We start from the raw sequence: 18,808 nt of genomic DNA on the forward strand, positions 1-18,808 counted from the left end.
TTTTGTAGGTCCTGTGAGTTTTATGCTTTAAGAAGATTCTATGTTGGTGTATTTTGAGGATTTGTTTTAAGATTTTGAGCTTCTTTTGGCAGTTTTAGTTGTGTTGCCTTGGTAATGGCAAATTATCTCAGCATTTGTTTCAAAAAGACTGTATCTTTTATTCATTTATGAAGCTTAGTTTTGCTGGATAAAAAATTCTTGGCTGATAATTGTTTTGTTTAAGGAGGCTAAAGATAGGACCCCAATCCCTTCTAGCTTGAAGGGTTTCTGCTGAGAAATCTGCTGTTAGTCTGATAGTTTTTTTTTAATAGGTTACCTGATGATTTTGCCACACAACTCTTAAGAATTTTTCCTTTGTCTTGATTTTAAATGACCTGATGACAATGTGCTGAGATGATGATCTTTTTGCCATGAACTTCCAAGGTGTTCTTTGAGCTTCTTGTATTTGGATGTCTGGATCTCTAGCAAGGCCAGGGACGTTTTCCTTGATTATTCCTGCAAATATGTTTTCCAAACTTTTAGATTTCTTTTCTTCCTTGGGAACACCAATTATTCTTAGGTTTGGTTGTTCAACATAATTCCAAGCTTCTTGAAGGCTTTGTTCATTTTTAAAACTATTTTTTCTTTGTCTTTGCTAAATTGGGTTAATTTGAAAACCTTATCTTTGAGATCTGAAGTTATTTTTTCTACTTGTTTGATTCTATTGTTGAGACTTTCCAGTGGATTTTGCATTTCTCTAAGTCTGTCCTTCTATTCCAGAAGTCGTATATGTTTTTTATTTATGCTATTGATTTCACTAGAGATTTTTCCATTCATATCCTGTATCTTTTTTTTTATTTCTTTAAGTTAGACTTCACCTTTCTCTGGTGCCTTCTTGAGTAGTTTAATAATCAACCTTCTGTATTCTTTTTCTGGCAATTCAGAGATTTCCTCTTGGTTTGGATCCATTGCTGGTGAACCAGTGTTATCTTTTGGGGATGTTAAAAAAACCTTGTTTTGTCTTATTACCAGAATTGTTTTCCTGGTTCCTTCTCATTTGGGTAGACTATGTCAGAAGAAAGGTCTGGGACTCAAGGGCTGCTGTTCAGATTCTTTTTTCCCATGGGGTACTCCCTTGATGTGGTGCTCCCCTTGTCCCCTAGGGGTAGGGCTTCCTGAAAGCTGAGCTGCAGTGATTGTTATTTATCTTCTGGATCTAGCCACCCAGTGGAGCTACTGGGCTCTGTGCTGGTACTGGGGAGTGTCTGCGAAGAGTCTCGTGATGTGATCCATCTTCAGGTCTCTCAGCCATGGATACCAGCACCTTCTCCAGTGGAGGTAGCAGGGGAGTGAGGCGAATTCTGTGAGGGTCCTTGGTTGTATTTTTGTTAAGTGCACTGGTTTTGTGTTGGCTGGCCTCCAGCCAGTAGGTGGCATTTTCAAGAGCATATCAGCTGCAGTAGCATAGGGAGGATCAGGAGGTGGGCGGAACCATAGAGCTCCCAAGAGATTATATCCTTTGTCTTTGGCTACCAGGGCAGATATAGAAAGACCGTCAGGTGGGGGTGGGGTTAGGCATGTCTGAGCTCAGTCTCTCCTTGGACAGGGATTGCTGCAGCTGCTGTGTGGTATGGGGATGTAGTTCCCAGGTCACTGGAGTTATGTACCCAGAGAGATTATGGCTACCTCTGCTGCATCACACAGGTCACCAGGGAAGTGGGGGAAAGCTGGTAGCACAGGCCTCCCCCAGCTCCTACACAGCCTGCAGTCTTAAAAGGCAGTCTCACCTACACTGTGACCCCCCAACAGCACCGAGTTTATTTCCAGGCAGTTTGTGAGCAGGGCTAACTTACCCAAGGCTACAAGCCTTCCAGCTGAGAAAGCAAGCTGACTCACAGTTCCTCGGCTGTCCCACCAAGACTGCAGCAGCAATCCACCTTCTTTAAAGGGTCTGTGGATTCTCTTGGCTTTCCTGGTATGTTCCTGCAGTAGTTCTTGGAGCAAAAGTTCACCATGTGGGTCTCCACATGCTGCTCCTCTATCTCTTTGAGTGGGCACTGCAAGTTAGTCCTGCCTCCTATCCACCATTTTTTCTAAGACTCCCATTTCTATTACTGCTTTCTGATTTAATTCCCTTGCATTTGAGAACATACTGCGTATGACTTGATTCCTTTTAAATTTAATGAGGCTTGTTTTCTGGCCTGTCTTGGTAAATATTCTATTATTTGGTCATTATTTCATCAAACAGTTTTGTCTCTTCAGCTTTTTCCTTTTCTTCGCAGAATTCAATTACATGTACATCAGGCTGCCTTAAGTTATCCTACAGCTCACTGATCTAATTTTGTTTCATTCTTTTTTCTCTCTGTATTTCATTTTGGGTAGTTTCAGTTGCCATGTCTTTATTAATATTTTCTTCTGCAATGTCTAATCTGCTGTTAATCCATTTCAGTGTATTTTTCATCTTAATGTGAAGTTTCAATATCTAGAGATTTGATTTGAGGGTTTGGCATATTTTCCATGTATATTTAACTTTCTGAATATCCTGAACAGCTATAATACCTGTTTTAATGGTCTTGTCTCCTAATTGTAGTATTTATTTCAGGACTGGGTCAGTTTTGATTGGTTCATTTCTCTCCTAATTATGGGTCTTTGCTTGCCTGTTAATCTTTGATTGGACAAATGAAATTGTAAATTTTATCTTTCTGATTGCTGTATATTTTTGTGTTTCTCTAAGTATTCTTAAGTTTTCAGATGCAATGTAGTAACTTACAAAGTAGTTTGTGTCTTGCTGATAAGAATTCTTGAGCTGGATCAGAGCAGCATTTTTGCCTAGGGATAATTTTTCCCTCCTACTGAGACAGATCTTTATGAATTATCTAATCAATTCCTCATGAATTATGAGCTTTTTTTTATCTGACTGGTGGTAATAGGTACTATCTAGGCCCCGTGTGGGTGCTGGCACTGTACTCTCTAACGCTGTTGGATGGTTCTTTCCTCAGCCTCAATTTGTTTCCGTACATGCATCAGCCAATCAGGACACTGATGAATACCAACAGGATGCTCTGCAGATCTGCAGTTATCTTTTTGCATAGGTTTCTCCTCTCCACTTTTCTGGGTTGCAAACTGTATCTGCCTTGGTCCACCTGGACTTTCAGTTTAATCTACTTAACTTTGAAAGTCTACTGGGCTCTACCTGGATTCTTTCTCACTCTGCTGTGGCCTACAAATTCTCTCAAGGCATTAAGCTCTAAAAATTGTAGCCCTTACTCCATTTGTTTCCCATTTCTCAGAGATCACTGCCTTTTGTTGCCTGAAATTCAGTATTTTGAAAACCACTGGTTTGTATACTTATCTTTCTGCATTTCCCCATCTCTCTCATCATTTCTTTCTAACTCTCCATCCCTGACCTCTCCCCATTCACTGATTTGTTTCCATGAAATAGGATAAATTTGAGGCCTCTTTTATCCCATCTTGGCCATAAGTGGAAATTCATTTTTAAGCAAGTACGATTTTAAAATAATATAAAGAAAAGAAGATGGGTTAATCATCCTGAGGCAAAGTAGACTTCATGCAGCATGCTCTTGTAAATATAAATGTGATCAAAGAATGGCCTCTTTAAAGGGTCAGGAGGTTTACTGCTAATATGCTAAATAGAATGCTGCTGCTCTTGTAGATTACGAGAAAGTGACACAAATATTGAGTTACTTAGCATCAATGGCTGGATTATTTTATAAACAAAGTGAAGAAATTAGGCTTAATGGCCACTGGGTACTTTCTAATGTTTGCATCAATAAACTGTATTCTTTATTGTGAGATGATTTTCACCAACTTTTTTAGTATCACATACTTTCACAAAATATTTATATGAAAATGTTCGAGTCTATACTGGCTGTTTATTTCCTCACTGAACTTTACCATCATATACTAAACAACACTGATATTTACTAATGACTACTCAATAATCTCATATCTCTGATGTCTTTGTGTTAAACACATACAATATTTGAAACCAGAATCAGACCAATTTAAATACAGAGTTTTACAAACATGGAACGTCTTGAGCCTGGCAGAAAAATAATAAAGGCAAAAACCTCGCTCAGAGCCCAACTGACCTTTCCTGTTACTGATTTAACAAAATATTTCAAAGAAATTCAAAACTGACCTTTCTGCTCCACATTTCATGGCTGCGTTTCTGCCCATGGAACTAATCAGTACAATTCTCATTGTGCTGGAAACCTGGCAGAGAAAGAGAAAGAAAAACGCTTTCTTAGCAAAGGCTGAGGGACAATACAGAATGGGGGAAAAAACTCAGTTTCTAGTGAATAGCTACCTGAAAACAGCTATTTTTATTAGAACCTTTTTAACATTCATCCTATCCAAACTTTAAGATTTTTTTTTTCTCTCAAAGTGCATGTATAGTAGTGGAGAGGTTATTTTGGTATGCTTTTGAACTCAGAAGAGAATAAATTTATCAAATTTGACAAAGAAGTTGCAGAAAAGTGTTTTTAGTTAAAAAATGAACATTAAATAACATTTTTGGAAGTGGAGAAATTAAATCATTTTAACCATTCTTATCTCTCTCTCTCCATTCTTTTCTAATGATTCACAGTAATAAACCAATAGAATAATTCATTATTCATAATAAATAATGAATATTGTATTCTTTCTTTTCCCTCTTGGCCCTTGTGGTACACCAGAATACAGTGACCATATCTGATTCATCATATGAATTAATTTAAAGAGGATTAGTTAACTAATAATTCTCACAAATCATCAGACTTGCTGGGAGCATCAAAATTCCCTTGTTTTCTTAGCTTCTGTTTGTGTCACCAATCTAAATGCCCATCAGTGACAGACTGGATAAAGAAAATGTGTCACATATACACAATGGTATACTATGCAGCCATAAAAAAGAACAAAATTACATCCTTTGCAGTAACATGGATGGAGCTGGAGGTCATTATCCCAAGTGAACTAAAATGGGAAGAAAAAAACAAATACTGTATGTTCTCACTTACAAGTGGGAGCTAAATATTGAGTACACATGAACACAAAGAGAGAAACAGCAGACACTTGGGCCTACTTGAGGTTGGAAGGTGGAGAGTGGAGGGTTGGAGGAGAGTGAGGTACTATGGTACTCCTATTAGGTACTACCTATTGGGTACTATGCTGATTATCTCGGTGAGGGAAGAATTTTTACACCAAACCTCCACGACACACAATTTACCTATGTAGCAAACCTCCACATGCAACCCTGAAATTAAAATAAAAGTTAAAAGAAAAATTCAACTGAGAAACACAGATGAAGCTTTGAGTAAATGTAAAGAAATGCCTTGTTCCTAGAGAGGAAGATACAGTGTGATAGTATTATTTTTCTTCTAGATTAAAATAACATGTTAAACAGGATTACTGAATGTAGGCCTGGCGTGGTGGCTCACACCTATATTCCCAACAATTTGGGATGCCAAGGTGGAAGAATTACTTGAGCTCAGGAGTTTGATACTAGCCTGGGCAACATAGCAAAACCTTATCTCTACTAAAATAAAAAAAAAATTAGCCAGGCCTGATGGCAGGTTTCTGTAGTGCCAGCTCCTTGAGATGCTGAGGTGGGAGAATCACTTGAGCCCAGGAGTTTGAGGAGCCGGTGAGCTTTGATTGTGCCACTGCACTCCAGCCTAGGTGACAGAGGGAGATCCTGTCTCTTAAAAAAAAAATTAAATGTATTTTTAGTTTTTAGGGGGAGGAGACAATGGGTGTGTGTGGGGGTAACTATAGAAACTAACACTACTATTTCCTACTATTTCCAGCATTTATTTTTGCTTTCCTCCCTCACATCACACCAAAACAAACCAAAATTAAAAGAAAAACAGATTAAAAATTCCATTTAATGAAATAAATTGCTATTACTTCCAAATATAAACTATAATGAATATCTGTAAAATATAACAAAACCTTGACAGGAACAAGGAAGCATGCTGAATAGTACAATTGTCTTTTCTGATCCGAAAAAGAAAGAGATTTTCCCAAATGTCAATCTCAGCATACCAAATGTCTAACATTTAGTTAGATTGATTATTTTGGCCAAAAGCAATGAGAATTCCTCTATGGTTAAAAATGTCATAAACAAAGTCAGAAGATAAATTTATAAGAAGGGAAAATAGTTGCAACAAAATCACAATTTTCCTTGTAAGCCAGAATCTCTTATAAATAATGAAAAAAGCGATTCCAACAAGACAAAATTTGAAAAAGATACAACTGTTCGTTGAATGAATAACAGTGACTTAGAAGCATAAAAATATAACTGAGATAATATTTTTCACCTAACAAGTGCCAAGATTAAAGATCTGATACACGCAATGCTTAGAAGATGTTGAAAATGGGCATTTTCACCTACTGTTGCTGTAAGTTTAAACTGATCCCAAGTTTTTGAAGGACAATTTGGCAATCCTTCATTTGCTGTAAGGTATCTTAAATTTACCATTCTACAAATAAGACCTTGATCCTTTGCTTTGATATTTTGTTTTGTTGCACTTTTCCAATCAGAGCAGCAGTTTTAGTGTGCACAGAACAACGTGTCTAACTCTGATGTTCAATGTGTGCACGTAATTTACGTAATGATCTTCTATCGTGATTTTTTTTGAGCTTCTTTTTATTATTATTATTATTATACTTTAAGTTTTAGGGTACATGTGCACAATGTGCCGGTTAGTTACATATGTATACATGTGCCATGCTGGTGTGCTGCACCCATTAACTCATCATTTAGCATTAGGTATATCTCCTAATGCTATCCCTCCCCCCTCCCCCCACCCCACAACAGTCCCCAGAGTGTGATGTTCCCCTTCCTGTGTCCATGTGTTCTCATTGTTCAATTCCCATCTATGAGTGAGAACAAAAATCTGGACAAGCAGGAATGGAATCCTACAATGAACAAAAACCAATTGCGAAATGGTTTGAGGCAGAGTGTGGTTCAGTCAGGGATGTTGGAAGCTGGAGTAGACAGGATTATTTCTCAGGTGGTGGATCCAAAACTTAACCACATCTTCAGGCCACAAATAGAACGAGCAATTCATGAGTTCCTGGCGGTCCAGGAAAAAAGCAGCTGTGGCAGCACCCCCTCCAGAGCCCGAAGGCCAGGACCCTCCAGCTCCACCTCAGGACACTTCCTAAGAATATGCCAGACACCTTTTGAAAGCTAATTTTTGGTGAAGAAATGGATTCGGTTACATAAGAGTGCAACTTCAGGCTGAAGATAGGCCAAGGTCGTCACTGATCTCAAGATTTCAACCTTGACCATGGGCAGTGACCAGATTGAAAGGGGAGCAAGTTCTATTGTGATTTTTAAAGACAAGTTACAAATAGAGAATATTTTTAAATGATTGCTAAGGACAGTAAAAATTGTGACAAATAAAAATGACCATGTTTCAAACAGTCATTTCTAAAATAATCTCAAACAGTAACTGTGACAGTGGGCATGATCGTTAGTACTCCAGAGTAGAGACCTAGCTTGGCTTTTGGGGATGGCTGGATTTCCATTTGTTCGCCATAAAGCAAGCCACACTTAGCTACACAGATTGGAAAAGTATATTTTTTAAATATAAAAATACGGCCAAAGATCCCCAGATAGTTACAGAAAGTAAAGGATATGAATGAGAAAGACAAGCATAAATTATCAGGGGGAAAAAAACTCACCTATGAACAATTTAATTTAGACAATAGAAAATAAACAAAAAAGAAAGCACTAAAACATGTCCTTGGAAATATTCAAGAACCTATTGTATTTTTATAAATGTAATTCTATAAAAGAAGAAAAATCAAATATCAAGAACACTGAAAATTAAAAGTGCATTTGCAGAATAAGCAACTCTATAGCACAGTAGAAGAATTAGGGGGTCCCACACCTCACTAGTAAAGAGAGATCAGAGAGAATAACAGGAGGGGAATTATGAAAGAGGTAGAGTAGAAAAATTCCCCCAGAGAAAAAGTAAAAAGTTTCAAAAAGCTTCTGGGAAGAAAAAAGGTGTCTTATAAAGAATTAAGAATCAGACTGGTGTTTGGCTTGTCATTATTATCAGGATTATGAAGGGAATGGACTCTTTGAGTTCTGAGGAGAAAAACATTTAACTAGAGGTTTATATCTAGACAAATGTGAGGGGCAACATAGCATTCCAGACATGGTAAAACTAAAACTAGTAAAGTTTTGGAAATGAAAGAATAAATTAAGAGCAGAGACAGTCATGGGATCCAAATGCACATTAGATCAACCCAAGAGAGTAGGTAAGTCCTGTCCCAGTAAGGCAGGTCTGCCTGTGCCAATAAGACAGGTGTGCAGTAGGACTAGAAACATCCACTTTAGGACAGCACTGGAAAGCGGACCCCTCTTGGTGAAAGTATTGAGTAAAGAAAATAGAATAAACAAAATGACTGTAAACATGCAGAAGTATTGAAGACGTGTTGGAGGGTTAAAAATTAATATATGACTATTTTCCAACTTGACATCATGTGATATTGGACCTATAGAAGAGGTTGTGATCTTTGTATGTGGCTTGGCTCTGTGGTAAACAGTATAACATCATAAAAATGCAAACATTGTTTATCCTTTTTATTCTTAGAGTCAACTTATGATTAAATAACAAAATGCAGATATTAGCAACCATGCCAAATCAATGCATAGATGATGGGTTGGGAATGCAAGAGATGATAGAAGACGTGGAAGGAAGATTAGCAAATGGAGCATCAAAGATGTTGTTCCACAGATGATGGGAAAATAAAATGAAGGTTTAAGAATTATTTCTGAAATTCCAGAGCTCACTGGTGGCAGGAATGATGCTGCGATGGAATTTTACCAGTTAGATATGCAGTTCAGACAGGCAAGACATAGTAGGTGTAAATGATCTAGATCCTTATCTATCTCAGGAGACAATCAATAGGTAATGCCAAAGTTTGACCAAAATATAGCAGTGCAAGCACAATACTGGAAGATATAAAAATATTTTAAGAAGTTAAATGGAAATAACCAAAATTTCTACTGTTGAGATTTAGGACCAGAGGAGTGGAGGAATAAGACAGAGGACTATTCTTTTCATTACATATCCTGCTGAATTTTAATCAAGTACGTGTATTAGTTTAATTTTTGAAACTTCAAAATGTACATATGTGTTAATTGTAAACAGGCCCAAAGTGGTCAATTTTAAAAAATTGTGTTAAATATAAGTTATTTAGTAATTTATTCATTATTTCATTCACTCCACAAATAAATTTTGAACGCATATTATGTACTATTTCAGGACCTCAGAATATAGCAAAAAAATTAAAAAAAGAAAACAAGATAAAAGTTTCCTGCTTCCATGGGGTTTGCATTCTGAAGAGAATAAGCAAGCAAGGCCATGGAAGAGAGAGGGGATTTCAAATAATTTGCTAACTTGCTGTCAAGAAAAGCAAATAAGGTGAGGATGATAAACATGCTGTTTTAGATTTGGTGACCAGAGAAGGACTCTCTAAGGATACAGCCATAGGACTGAGATCCATATAAGAACTAGCCTTAGGACTGAGATCTGTATCAGAACCAGCTAGTCAAATGAGGACCAAGGAGCAGAACTGTCTGCAAGGATTTTTTTTTTTTTAACAATAAGTGAACTTTGCCATATACTCTCATCGTGTGATCTCTCTTTGTTAGGAAATCACTAAAGGAAAATGTGCTATTTATTCCACAATAAATCTTAATGTACATAAATATATCTCTTTACATTTAAGCAGATGATATTTTTCTTACCTGGTAAAAAGAATAAACAAAAAGACTGACTTGCATTGATGAAGGCCTGTGCTTACCAAACACACACACACACACAGACACACACACACACCCACACATTATGATACAACCCCATGATCATACATACAACTGGACAAAAATTAGATAATAATTATTAATGTGTTAATGAAATGCAAAATGTTTGTGTCTTGTGAAAATTTGTCTATGATGTAAACATTCTTCCAATGATTTGAATTCCAGAATATATTTCTCTTAAAATAAAGAAACCTGCACCAATTTGACCATCAGCCTGCCAAGAAACTACAAGATGGTTTGGCAAATTATCTAGACTAAAGACAGATGTCAATATTTTATACTGATTATTTCAAAAAAATGATCAAAAGTAAGTTTCATCTGAATGTAGAGTGAATGTAATACGTTTTAGATTTTTCCCATTATTACATGTAGAATTTTAAATGTGGATGATTTGTTTAAATTTGTTTTTTTTTTCAGATGGAGTCTCGCCCTGTTGCCCAGGCTGGAGTGCAATGGTGCGATGTCGGCTCACTGCAACCTCCGCCTCCTGGGTTCAAGCAATGCTCCTGCCTCAGTCTCCCAAGTAGCTGGAATTACAGGCGCGCGCCATCATGTCCAGCTAATTTTTTGTATCTTTAGTGGAGATGGGGTTTCACCATGTTGGCCAGGCTGGTCTCAAACTCTTGACCTCGTGATTTGCGTGCCTCGGCCTCCCGAAGTGCTGGAATTACAGGTGTGAGCCACTGCGCCCGGCCGATTTGCTTAACTTTTATACTCAGATATAGAGCGTCGTGTTCATCAACTCTTCAATTCATAGCACACTATTCATCATTAGTCCATGCAAGTCTCTTGTTCTGTGCATGTATGCATGTGTACTTGCATATGAATGTGTATGTATTATGCATGTATGAATTCACACGAGTGTGCATGAATGTTTGTATTCCCTTTTATCCCCATTTCCCAGGTCCATTCTTTTGCTTTCCATAGGCAACGATTATTTAACGTGTATTATTTCTATGTATTGTAAACTTTGTATTGAACATTGATATTAATTACTTTTAATTATTGCAAATATAATTGTGTATAGGACTCATTCTTTTTCTTACTTGTAAACTCAGAAATATATTTGAAGATCTACATACATTATATATTTAGTTTGTTGCTTCCAAGACTTATCCAGTACTCTACACTGTGAAGTCACTAAAATTTACTTATCTCCATCTGCTAAGTGGTAGCTAACGACATTGCCTCCAACTTCTTACTACCACAAATAACCATCATAATTATCCCACTGATTTGGTGTGACAATTTCTCAAAGATGTAAATATTCAGGAGTAGAAAGCTGGATTATAGAGTATACACATATTTAACATCAATTTGAACTGTCAATACTTGGCAATATCAAATTTTCTACTTTTTTTCCCAATCTGATGGGTGCAAATTAATATCTCATTATTATTTTAATTTGCATTTATTTAATAACCAATGAGTATAAGTATCCAATCATATGCTTGTTAGTCTTTTGGAATTCAACTTTTGTGAGAATAGCCTATTGATATCATTTGCTTATTTTTCTGTGTGGGTTTTTGTCTTTTCATGTTCATTTCTGGGAATTTCTTTTATCGCCTAAATATCATGCCCTATTTTACATATGGTGAATACATTTTTAATCTGTCATCTCTTTTAAAATTTTATCCATTGCATCATTCACTGAAAAGAAATACTTTTTATGATTTTTATCCTTAATCATTTTTGCCATATAGTTTGTATTTTGGGAGTTTTATTTAAGACTCCTACGTTTCAAAGATATTCTTCTGTATGAGACAATTAGGTCTTTAATCTACATGGATTCCACTTTTCTATGTGGTGTTAGGATGCAGTTTTGTTTTTTTTGCTATGGAGGGATCCTATATTCCCAGCAACTATAGATTACTCAAGCTCATTTATTTCTCTCCTGATTGAGATGTTATACTTTTAATGTATTAGATTCACATACTTTTTTGAAAACTACGATGCTCCATTGGAATATTTGTCTGTTTTTTTCCCAAAGTACCATACAGTTTTATATTACTCTCTCTTTGTAATATAAAGTGATACCTGTCAGTTTCAGTCCCTGACATTTGCTTTTATTTTCAGAGGTTAATTAGTAGTCCAGTGATCTTTTGTCTTCCATATAAATATTAGCAAGAGTTTAATAAATTACTGCAAAAGATCCAGATTTATATCTTTTTGGGATTACATTTAATTTAGGTTAATTTGGGGGACCCAACTTTTTAGTTTCTCAGGAATCAGATGTGTCCTTTCTGTATGTAGATACAGGTCTCCTCTTATTTCTGGAAAGATGTCTTAACCTATAATTTCAAAGATTAACTCTGTTCCTTTGTTTTGTTTTACTTCTTCTGGAACAGAAATTATATAAATGTTATTATGTAAATGTTTCTATATATATAAAATCATAGAAATGTTTCTTTGCCCATCTTCAACTTCACTACTTTTCCTTAACTCTTTCGATTTCATTATTGTTGTCTTACTTATTTGCTTACCTTTCTTTAATGTCCCATATTAAATTCAAGTTTAAGGATATTCTACCTTGGAAAACTTAGTATTGAGGAAATTTGTTTTTTTTCTTGTTTTTTTTCGCCTGATTTCAATCCTATTCTCTTCATATTTCTTTCCCTTCTTACTTTTTGAATTTCTGATTCAAGGAAATTTTTCAAAAACTCTGAGTGTTTGTTTGAGTACAGGTAATTCAGTCTGTGGTGGTGTGTTTTATTTTTCTTCAGTTTTCTTTGTGTGTATATCATTGGGAGAGGGGTTCTCATTAGTTGAGGTATGTTGAATTTTGCAATGCTTCATAGATTTGAAATCCAAAATTTGCATTATTATGTGAAAAAACTACACAACATATCTAATGCTTTGATATATAAATTCTTCTAAGGAACAAAAGTCTACCCTTTTAATCATAGTGAAATGCATATATGGAGTATTCAATTCTCCTTTTCCAACATAAACATTTTATATTGACACACAAAATAAATCTTAAGAAGAATCAGGTAAAATTTGATGTTTATGTCTAAGCTTCTTTAGGCTTCTAAAATATTATTTATTTGCATTTTAAATGACTATGCATCCTAGTTGTCAAAATGTCTTCATTCTAACATCAAAGTATACATAGTGCATCACCACTAAATGACAAGCATTAGGCTTTATAAAGGAAATGAGTTCCTTAAGGGACCGTCAAGCTGTATCAAAATAGTAAGTGGTTTAAGGGCACAGAAAATAAACCAAAACATCATTTATTTTTATGAATTCGAATACATTTGTTTTGAATTTGTCTAACAAAGAGTTGCCCCTAATACGTAATGAAACTTACACAATGACAGGTATGTCCTAAGTGTCCTAATTGTTAATTGCTGGCTGTTGAGTAGCTCTTCCCTCTAGGGTAAACTATAGAAGTGACAATGGTAACAGTAAACCATCGAGGCTGGGGTGGGAGGTGGGGTTTTTGGACAAGTAACATCTGAACCCACATCCACAACCTAACTGAAACCACATTCTATGAAAGGGGAAAATAGATTTTGTTGCACAACTAGCCACTTCTGCCTGGTCAAATGCTCTAATCTCTCAAAGGTATTTGTTTCATTTTGTTTTATAATTACTTTTTAGGGTAGAGATGTCAGATTCTTCACAAACCCCCTTATAAGCAGATCTCTCTCTCTGTTTCTCTCTCTCTCACTCACTCACACACACACACACACACACACACACACACACAATAATATTTGCTAACTTCTTCTCAAGCAAAGCAATAAAATGATGAAACATTTTCCTTTAAAATTGGAAATGGTGCTCCAGTTATCTTATTCTGTACAAGAAATTCCCCCTCCTCCATCAAATTAGTGGTATAACATTATCATGTATTGTGATCATGAATTCACTGGGTCAGGAATTCATAAAAGGCACAGTAGGAATTTATTACTCAAGGATCTCTTAAGCATTTGCGGTTAGATAGTGGCTGGAGAGGCAGCATCTGAAGACCTGGCTGTGTCTGGAGGATCCACTTCTAAGTCGCCTCACCCACATGGCTGATAAGTTGGTACTGGCTGTTGACTGAGGACATTAGCTCTGCTCCATCTTGGCCTCTCTGTGAGACTGCTTGAGTGTCCTAACGGCCAAGTGGCAGGCTGCCTCCAGCATGAGATATCCAAGAGGTTCAAGCAGAAGCTTCAGTGCAGTGTCTTTTAGAACTCACCTTCAGGAACCACACATCCTCACCTATGCCGTATCTATTGGTTACAAAGAGAGAAATAACGCCAATCTTTTCTTTCTTTCCCTTTCTTTCTTTCTTTTCTTCTTTCTTTCTTTCGTCTTTTTCTTTCTTTCTCTTTCTTTTCTTTTGACTGAGTCTTACCTTCAGGAACATCCTCACTTATGACATGTCTATTGGTTACGAAGAGACAGAAATAACTCCAATTCTTTCTTTCTCTCTTTCCTTCTTTCTTTCCTTCCTTCTTTCTTTCTTTCTTTCTTTCTTTCTTTCTTTCTTTCTTTCTTTCTTTCTTTCTTTCTTTCTTTCTTTCTCCTTTTCTCTTTCTTTTTCTGTTTTTTGTTTTTTGACTGAGTCTAACTCTGTTGTCCCTCTGGAGTGCAGTGGTGTGATCTGGGCTCACTGCAACCTCCACCTCCCTGATTCAAGAGATTCTCATGCCTCAGCCTCCTGAGTAGCAGGGATTACAGGCATATGCCACCACGCTCAGCTTTTTTTTTTTTTTTTTTTTCTGTATTTATGGTAGAGACGGGGTTTCCTCATGTTGGCCAGGCTGGTTTCGAATCATGACCTCAAGTGATCTGACCGCCTCGGCCTTCCAAACTGCTGGGATTACAGGGGTGAGCCACAACACCCGGCCACAAAACAAAACAAAACAAAACAAAAACAAAACAAACAAACAAAAAAATTGGTGCAAAAATAATTCCGGTTTTTGCCTTTTGTTATTGTTATTTTTTTAAGTAACAGCAGAAACTACAATTACTTTTGCACCAACCTATAATGCCAATTCAATATGGCATTTGCAGTGGGGACCACCTTGGAAAATTGCTACCAGATATAGGTGAGGGAGACTGATCATCTTTGGCTACAGCAACTCTCAGAAGTACTGGGACCAATATGTTTATGACTTTCATTTGAGATAAGGACCCAAAGCTTGTTTGTAAGAAATATTTTTGGCCCATCAAACGTTAAGAAACATTTCTGAGAATCTTGATAACTCTTATTGAAGCTGTAACGGAAATGTCATTGACACCAAGGTTACTCTCTTTCTGAAGATAAAAAGCTGGATATTCTCTTGGATGGTAAAGGGGTTACAAAGGGTAAAGTCTACTGACTAGTATTTATCAAGATTTATGTAGCCATATTTTAAAATTTTAATTACTTTAAATATGACATTAGTAATTATCTTAAAATTTGAATAAGATCACTGTTTTTCAGATTTTTCCTAAATGTTTAAAATTCATCTTGATAATATCAAGGAAGGTGATAATGATGGTGATTGTGTGATAATGTGCTAGAAACAGTGATGGTGATGATCTCATTATACCTGTGCAGTATTTTTAGAATAGAAAGCGATTCTCACTGGTATTATCTTTTCATCATAGTTTTGTGAGATAGATATTCCTCTTCATTTTACATATGAAAAACTATAGTCCAGAAAGGTAAAATAATTCACACATCATCAAACATGACTCAAATATTTCTTAACTGAAAGATTAGTTCCTAGCTTTGCAACACACAAAGTTTTCCTTCTATTAATATTATAAAGTATCTAAAATAGTACTCCTACTATCATTTTACATTTCTTTATTGTTAGCAAACATTCAGTCTTTACATTTATGATCTCATATTGATAGTCCAATAGAAGAAGAGAGATTGGTATTATTATCTCAGTGGTATAGGTGAAGAAACTGAGGAAGTGGGGAAAGAATTAATTCACTTGCTTAATGTCACTAAATGTAATAGCATACAAGTATAATTTGGTGTTCTGTGAATTAGTAGCAATGAAGTAATGATAAACAGCTCCACAGGCTTGTTCACTGTACGAATTCAGTAATTTTGATATATAACTCAATGGTTCAGTTCCTGCAGTGTTCTGTTTAAGATTCTTGGCTGCACAAATTTATCACCCAGCAATAATTTAGTTTCTGTAACTGAAGAGATTACTTAATAGCAATTTCCTCACTTATCACTTTTTGATGAAAAATTAATAAAATAGATTATGATAATTTACTCTCTACCTTAAGCAATGAATAAATTACTATTTGTGTATCACTTTTGAGTTTGTAGTATTACTTTTCAGTTCCAAATATTTATAATTTTCAATAAAATTTTGTGTGCTTCAACTTTTGGGGAGCATTGTATTACAAAAATATTCCCAAATGATTTTATTGTTTATTGTTCAATAAAAATAGACTTTTAAAAGTGTTTTCTTTTCTGTGCAATTGCCTTTACAGTTGTTTGGCATTTTAAGTATTCATTGCATCAAGGGATTAGAGAATTAACAACCATAGGTTGTTAAAATAATAAATCTTAGTGACACATTTTGATTAAGAAGAGTAACAGAGGCTCTAGCGCATGCTATATGGTACATTGGCCAATTCCCCCATCTTTATAACTAAGACATTTATTTCTTCAGCTGCAAGTTTGGTTGCTGACAATTCTCAGATCAGCTTCTCTCTGGGAGTTGCCTTCCACCCAGAGAGCTTCCTTGTTCAAATCTATGCCTTTTGCTGGGGCACCCTGCATCCAATGACTGGTCACTTTGAGAGTAAAAAAGCCCAGACCCAACTTCAATTTCAGGGCCCTCCCAGCTTCAGAGTTTGTCGTGAATATTCTGAGGACCCTGTTGCAAATGCATCACAATTTGACTTCTCTGTTCACAGGGCCACACATCTTCATAAATCTGCACACAGGACTGAAGTGTGGATATTTTTTTCCCAACTGGTGGAATGGTACTGGAGCTCAACTTCTCCAGGTATTTTTTCCTGCCAGGGAGCTCTATGATAGTCTATAACCTACAAGGTCCCTAGTTGTCTCAAAATCCGACAGTTGGCTACTCCAGAAAACTCTGTAAAGTGTTGACATTCCAAATCCAGATTTTCAAGCACCAAACACTCCGCGTGTTTCAGCACTGATGAAACCACTTCCTCATATTTTTAAAAGGAAAACAGCCAATGGTGATAGTGGTAGGGCTTTACTGCATTAGAACCTAGTGCAGACTTCCTGGTTGTGACATGAGGGAATGGAAAGATGGGGGACCCATAGGATCTCTGCCTGGTGACCCTTTGTTATGTGAGGTAACCTTTCTCTCACAAGGCCTATTCTCAAACACATGCCAAGTGTCATGGAATTTATCTGGCTCATTGAACAGAGAGGACCCACCCAGCCTGACCCCTACCTAATTGGGTTATTTTCGGAATTGAATGATAAAATATATTTTAAAATTATTAGCACATGGAACTGGCACATGCTAAGTATTCAATAAATAATTGCTATTATAATTATTATTGTTAGTATTGCGTACGTAATTATTTTATTTCAGATTGAGACAGTTAACTCATTTAAGTAATAAATTTAAACATTGTGGGCCAGGTGATCTTACAGTCTATAGCAGTGAAAAAACACAAAAATCCTTGTTCTTATAGAACTTCAATTTAGTGACAAAGACAATAAACATATGTTAAATAAAATACAGAAAATGATAAGTGGAGATGAGTTCAAATGAGAAAATTATACCTTGGAAAGGGAACACAGAGTGCTTGAGCTTAGATCAGGGAGATACAAAGGGTTGGTTTTTTATTACTAATGTTGAATTTTTATGGGTACATAGTAGGTGTATATATTTATGGGGTATATGGGATATTTTGATAAAGACGTGTAATATGTAACAACCACATCAGGGTAAATGGAGTATCCGTCCCCTGAAGCATTTATCCTTTGTATAACAAACAATCCAATTACATTCTTTTGGTTATTTTTAAATGTATGATTCAATTATTTTTGACTACAGTCACCCTGCTGTGCTAGAAAATGCTGGGTCTTACTCTAATTATTTTTTGTCCCCCTTAATGCTATATAATAATTATTATAATAATTTACTCTCTACCTTAAGCAATGAATAAATTACTATTTGTGTTTCACTTTTGAGTTTGTAGTATTACTTTCCAGTTCCCCATCCCCACTTCCCACCATCATCCCACAGCTACCCTTCCCAGCTTCTGGTAACCATCCTTCTACTCCCTATCTCCGCAAGTTCAATCGTTTTAATTTCTAGTTCCCACAAATAAATGAGAACATCCAAAGTTTTTCTGTGTCTGGCTTATTTCACTTAACATAATGACCTCCAGGTCCACTCATATTGTTGTAAATGACAGGATCTCATTCTTTTTTATGGCTGAATAGTATTCCATTGGGTATACGTACCACATTTTCTTTATCCATTCATCTGTTCATGAATGCATAGGTTACTTTCAAATCTAGGATATTGTGAATAGACCTGCAATAAACATGGGAGTGTCTCTTTGACACACTGATTTCCTTTCTTTTGGATATTTACCTAGAAGTCAGGTTTCCTATTCATATGGTAGCTCTATTTTTAGTTTTTTTAGGAACCTTCAAACTGTTCTCCATAGTGGTTGTACTAATTTACATTATCACCAGCAGAATATGAAGGTTCCCTTTTCTCCACATCCTCACCAATGTTTATTATTGCCTGTCTTTTGGGTAAAAGCCATTTTGACTGGGGTGAGATGGTATCTCATTGTAGTTTTGATTTGCATTTCTTTGATGATCAACAATGTTGAGTTTTTTTTCATAAACTGTTTGCCATTTGTATGTCTTCTTTTGAGAAATTTCCTTTCAGATCTTTTGTCCATTTTTTAATAGGATTATTAGATTTGTTTTCCTATAGAGTTGTTTGAGCTCTTTATACATTGTAGTTATTAATCCCTTGTCAGATGGGAAGTTTGCAAATATTTTCTCTCATTCTGTGT

At 36.0% G+C, this 18,808-nt stretch overlaps 1 long non-coding RNA gene across 3 annotated transcripts in view; it reads right to left on the bottom strand.

The window, feature by feature from the left end:
- The window catches only part of LOC129528220 (uncharacterized), a 357,987-nt gene that overhangs the window by 12,222 nt on the left and 326,957 nt on the right, over positions 1-18,808 (bottom strand). For all 3 annotated transcript variants that reach the window (XR_008673449.2, XR_008673447.2, XR_010131311.1), the window contains one exon: positions 4,142-4,215. This is a non-coding gene — a long non-coding RNA (uncharacterized lncRNA). The remainder of the gene's footprint in view (positions 1-4,141; positions 4,216-18,808) is intronic.

The sequence above is a fragment of the Gorilla gorilla genome, chromosome 17 (genome assembly GCF_029281585.2).
Source record: "Gorilla gorilla gorilla isolate KB3781 chromosome 17, NHGRI_mGorGor1-v2.1_pri, whole genome shotgun sequence".
NCBI classification, from domain to species: domain Eukaryota; kingdom Metazoa; phylum Chordata; class Mammalia; order Primates; family Hominidae; genus Gorilla; species Gorilla gorilla.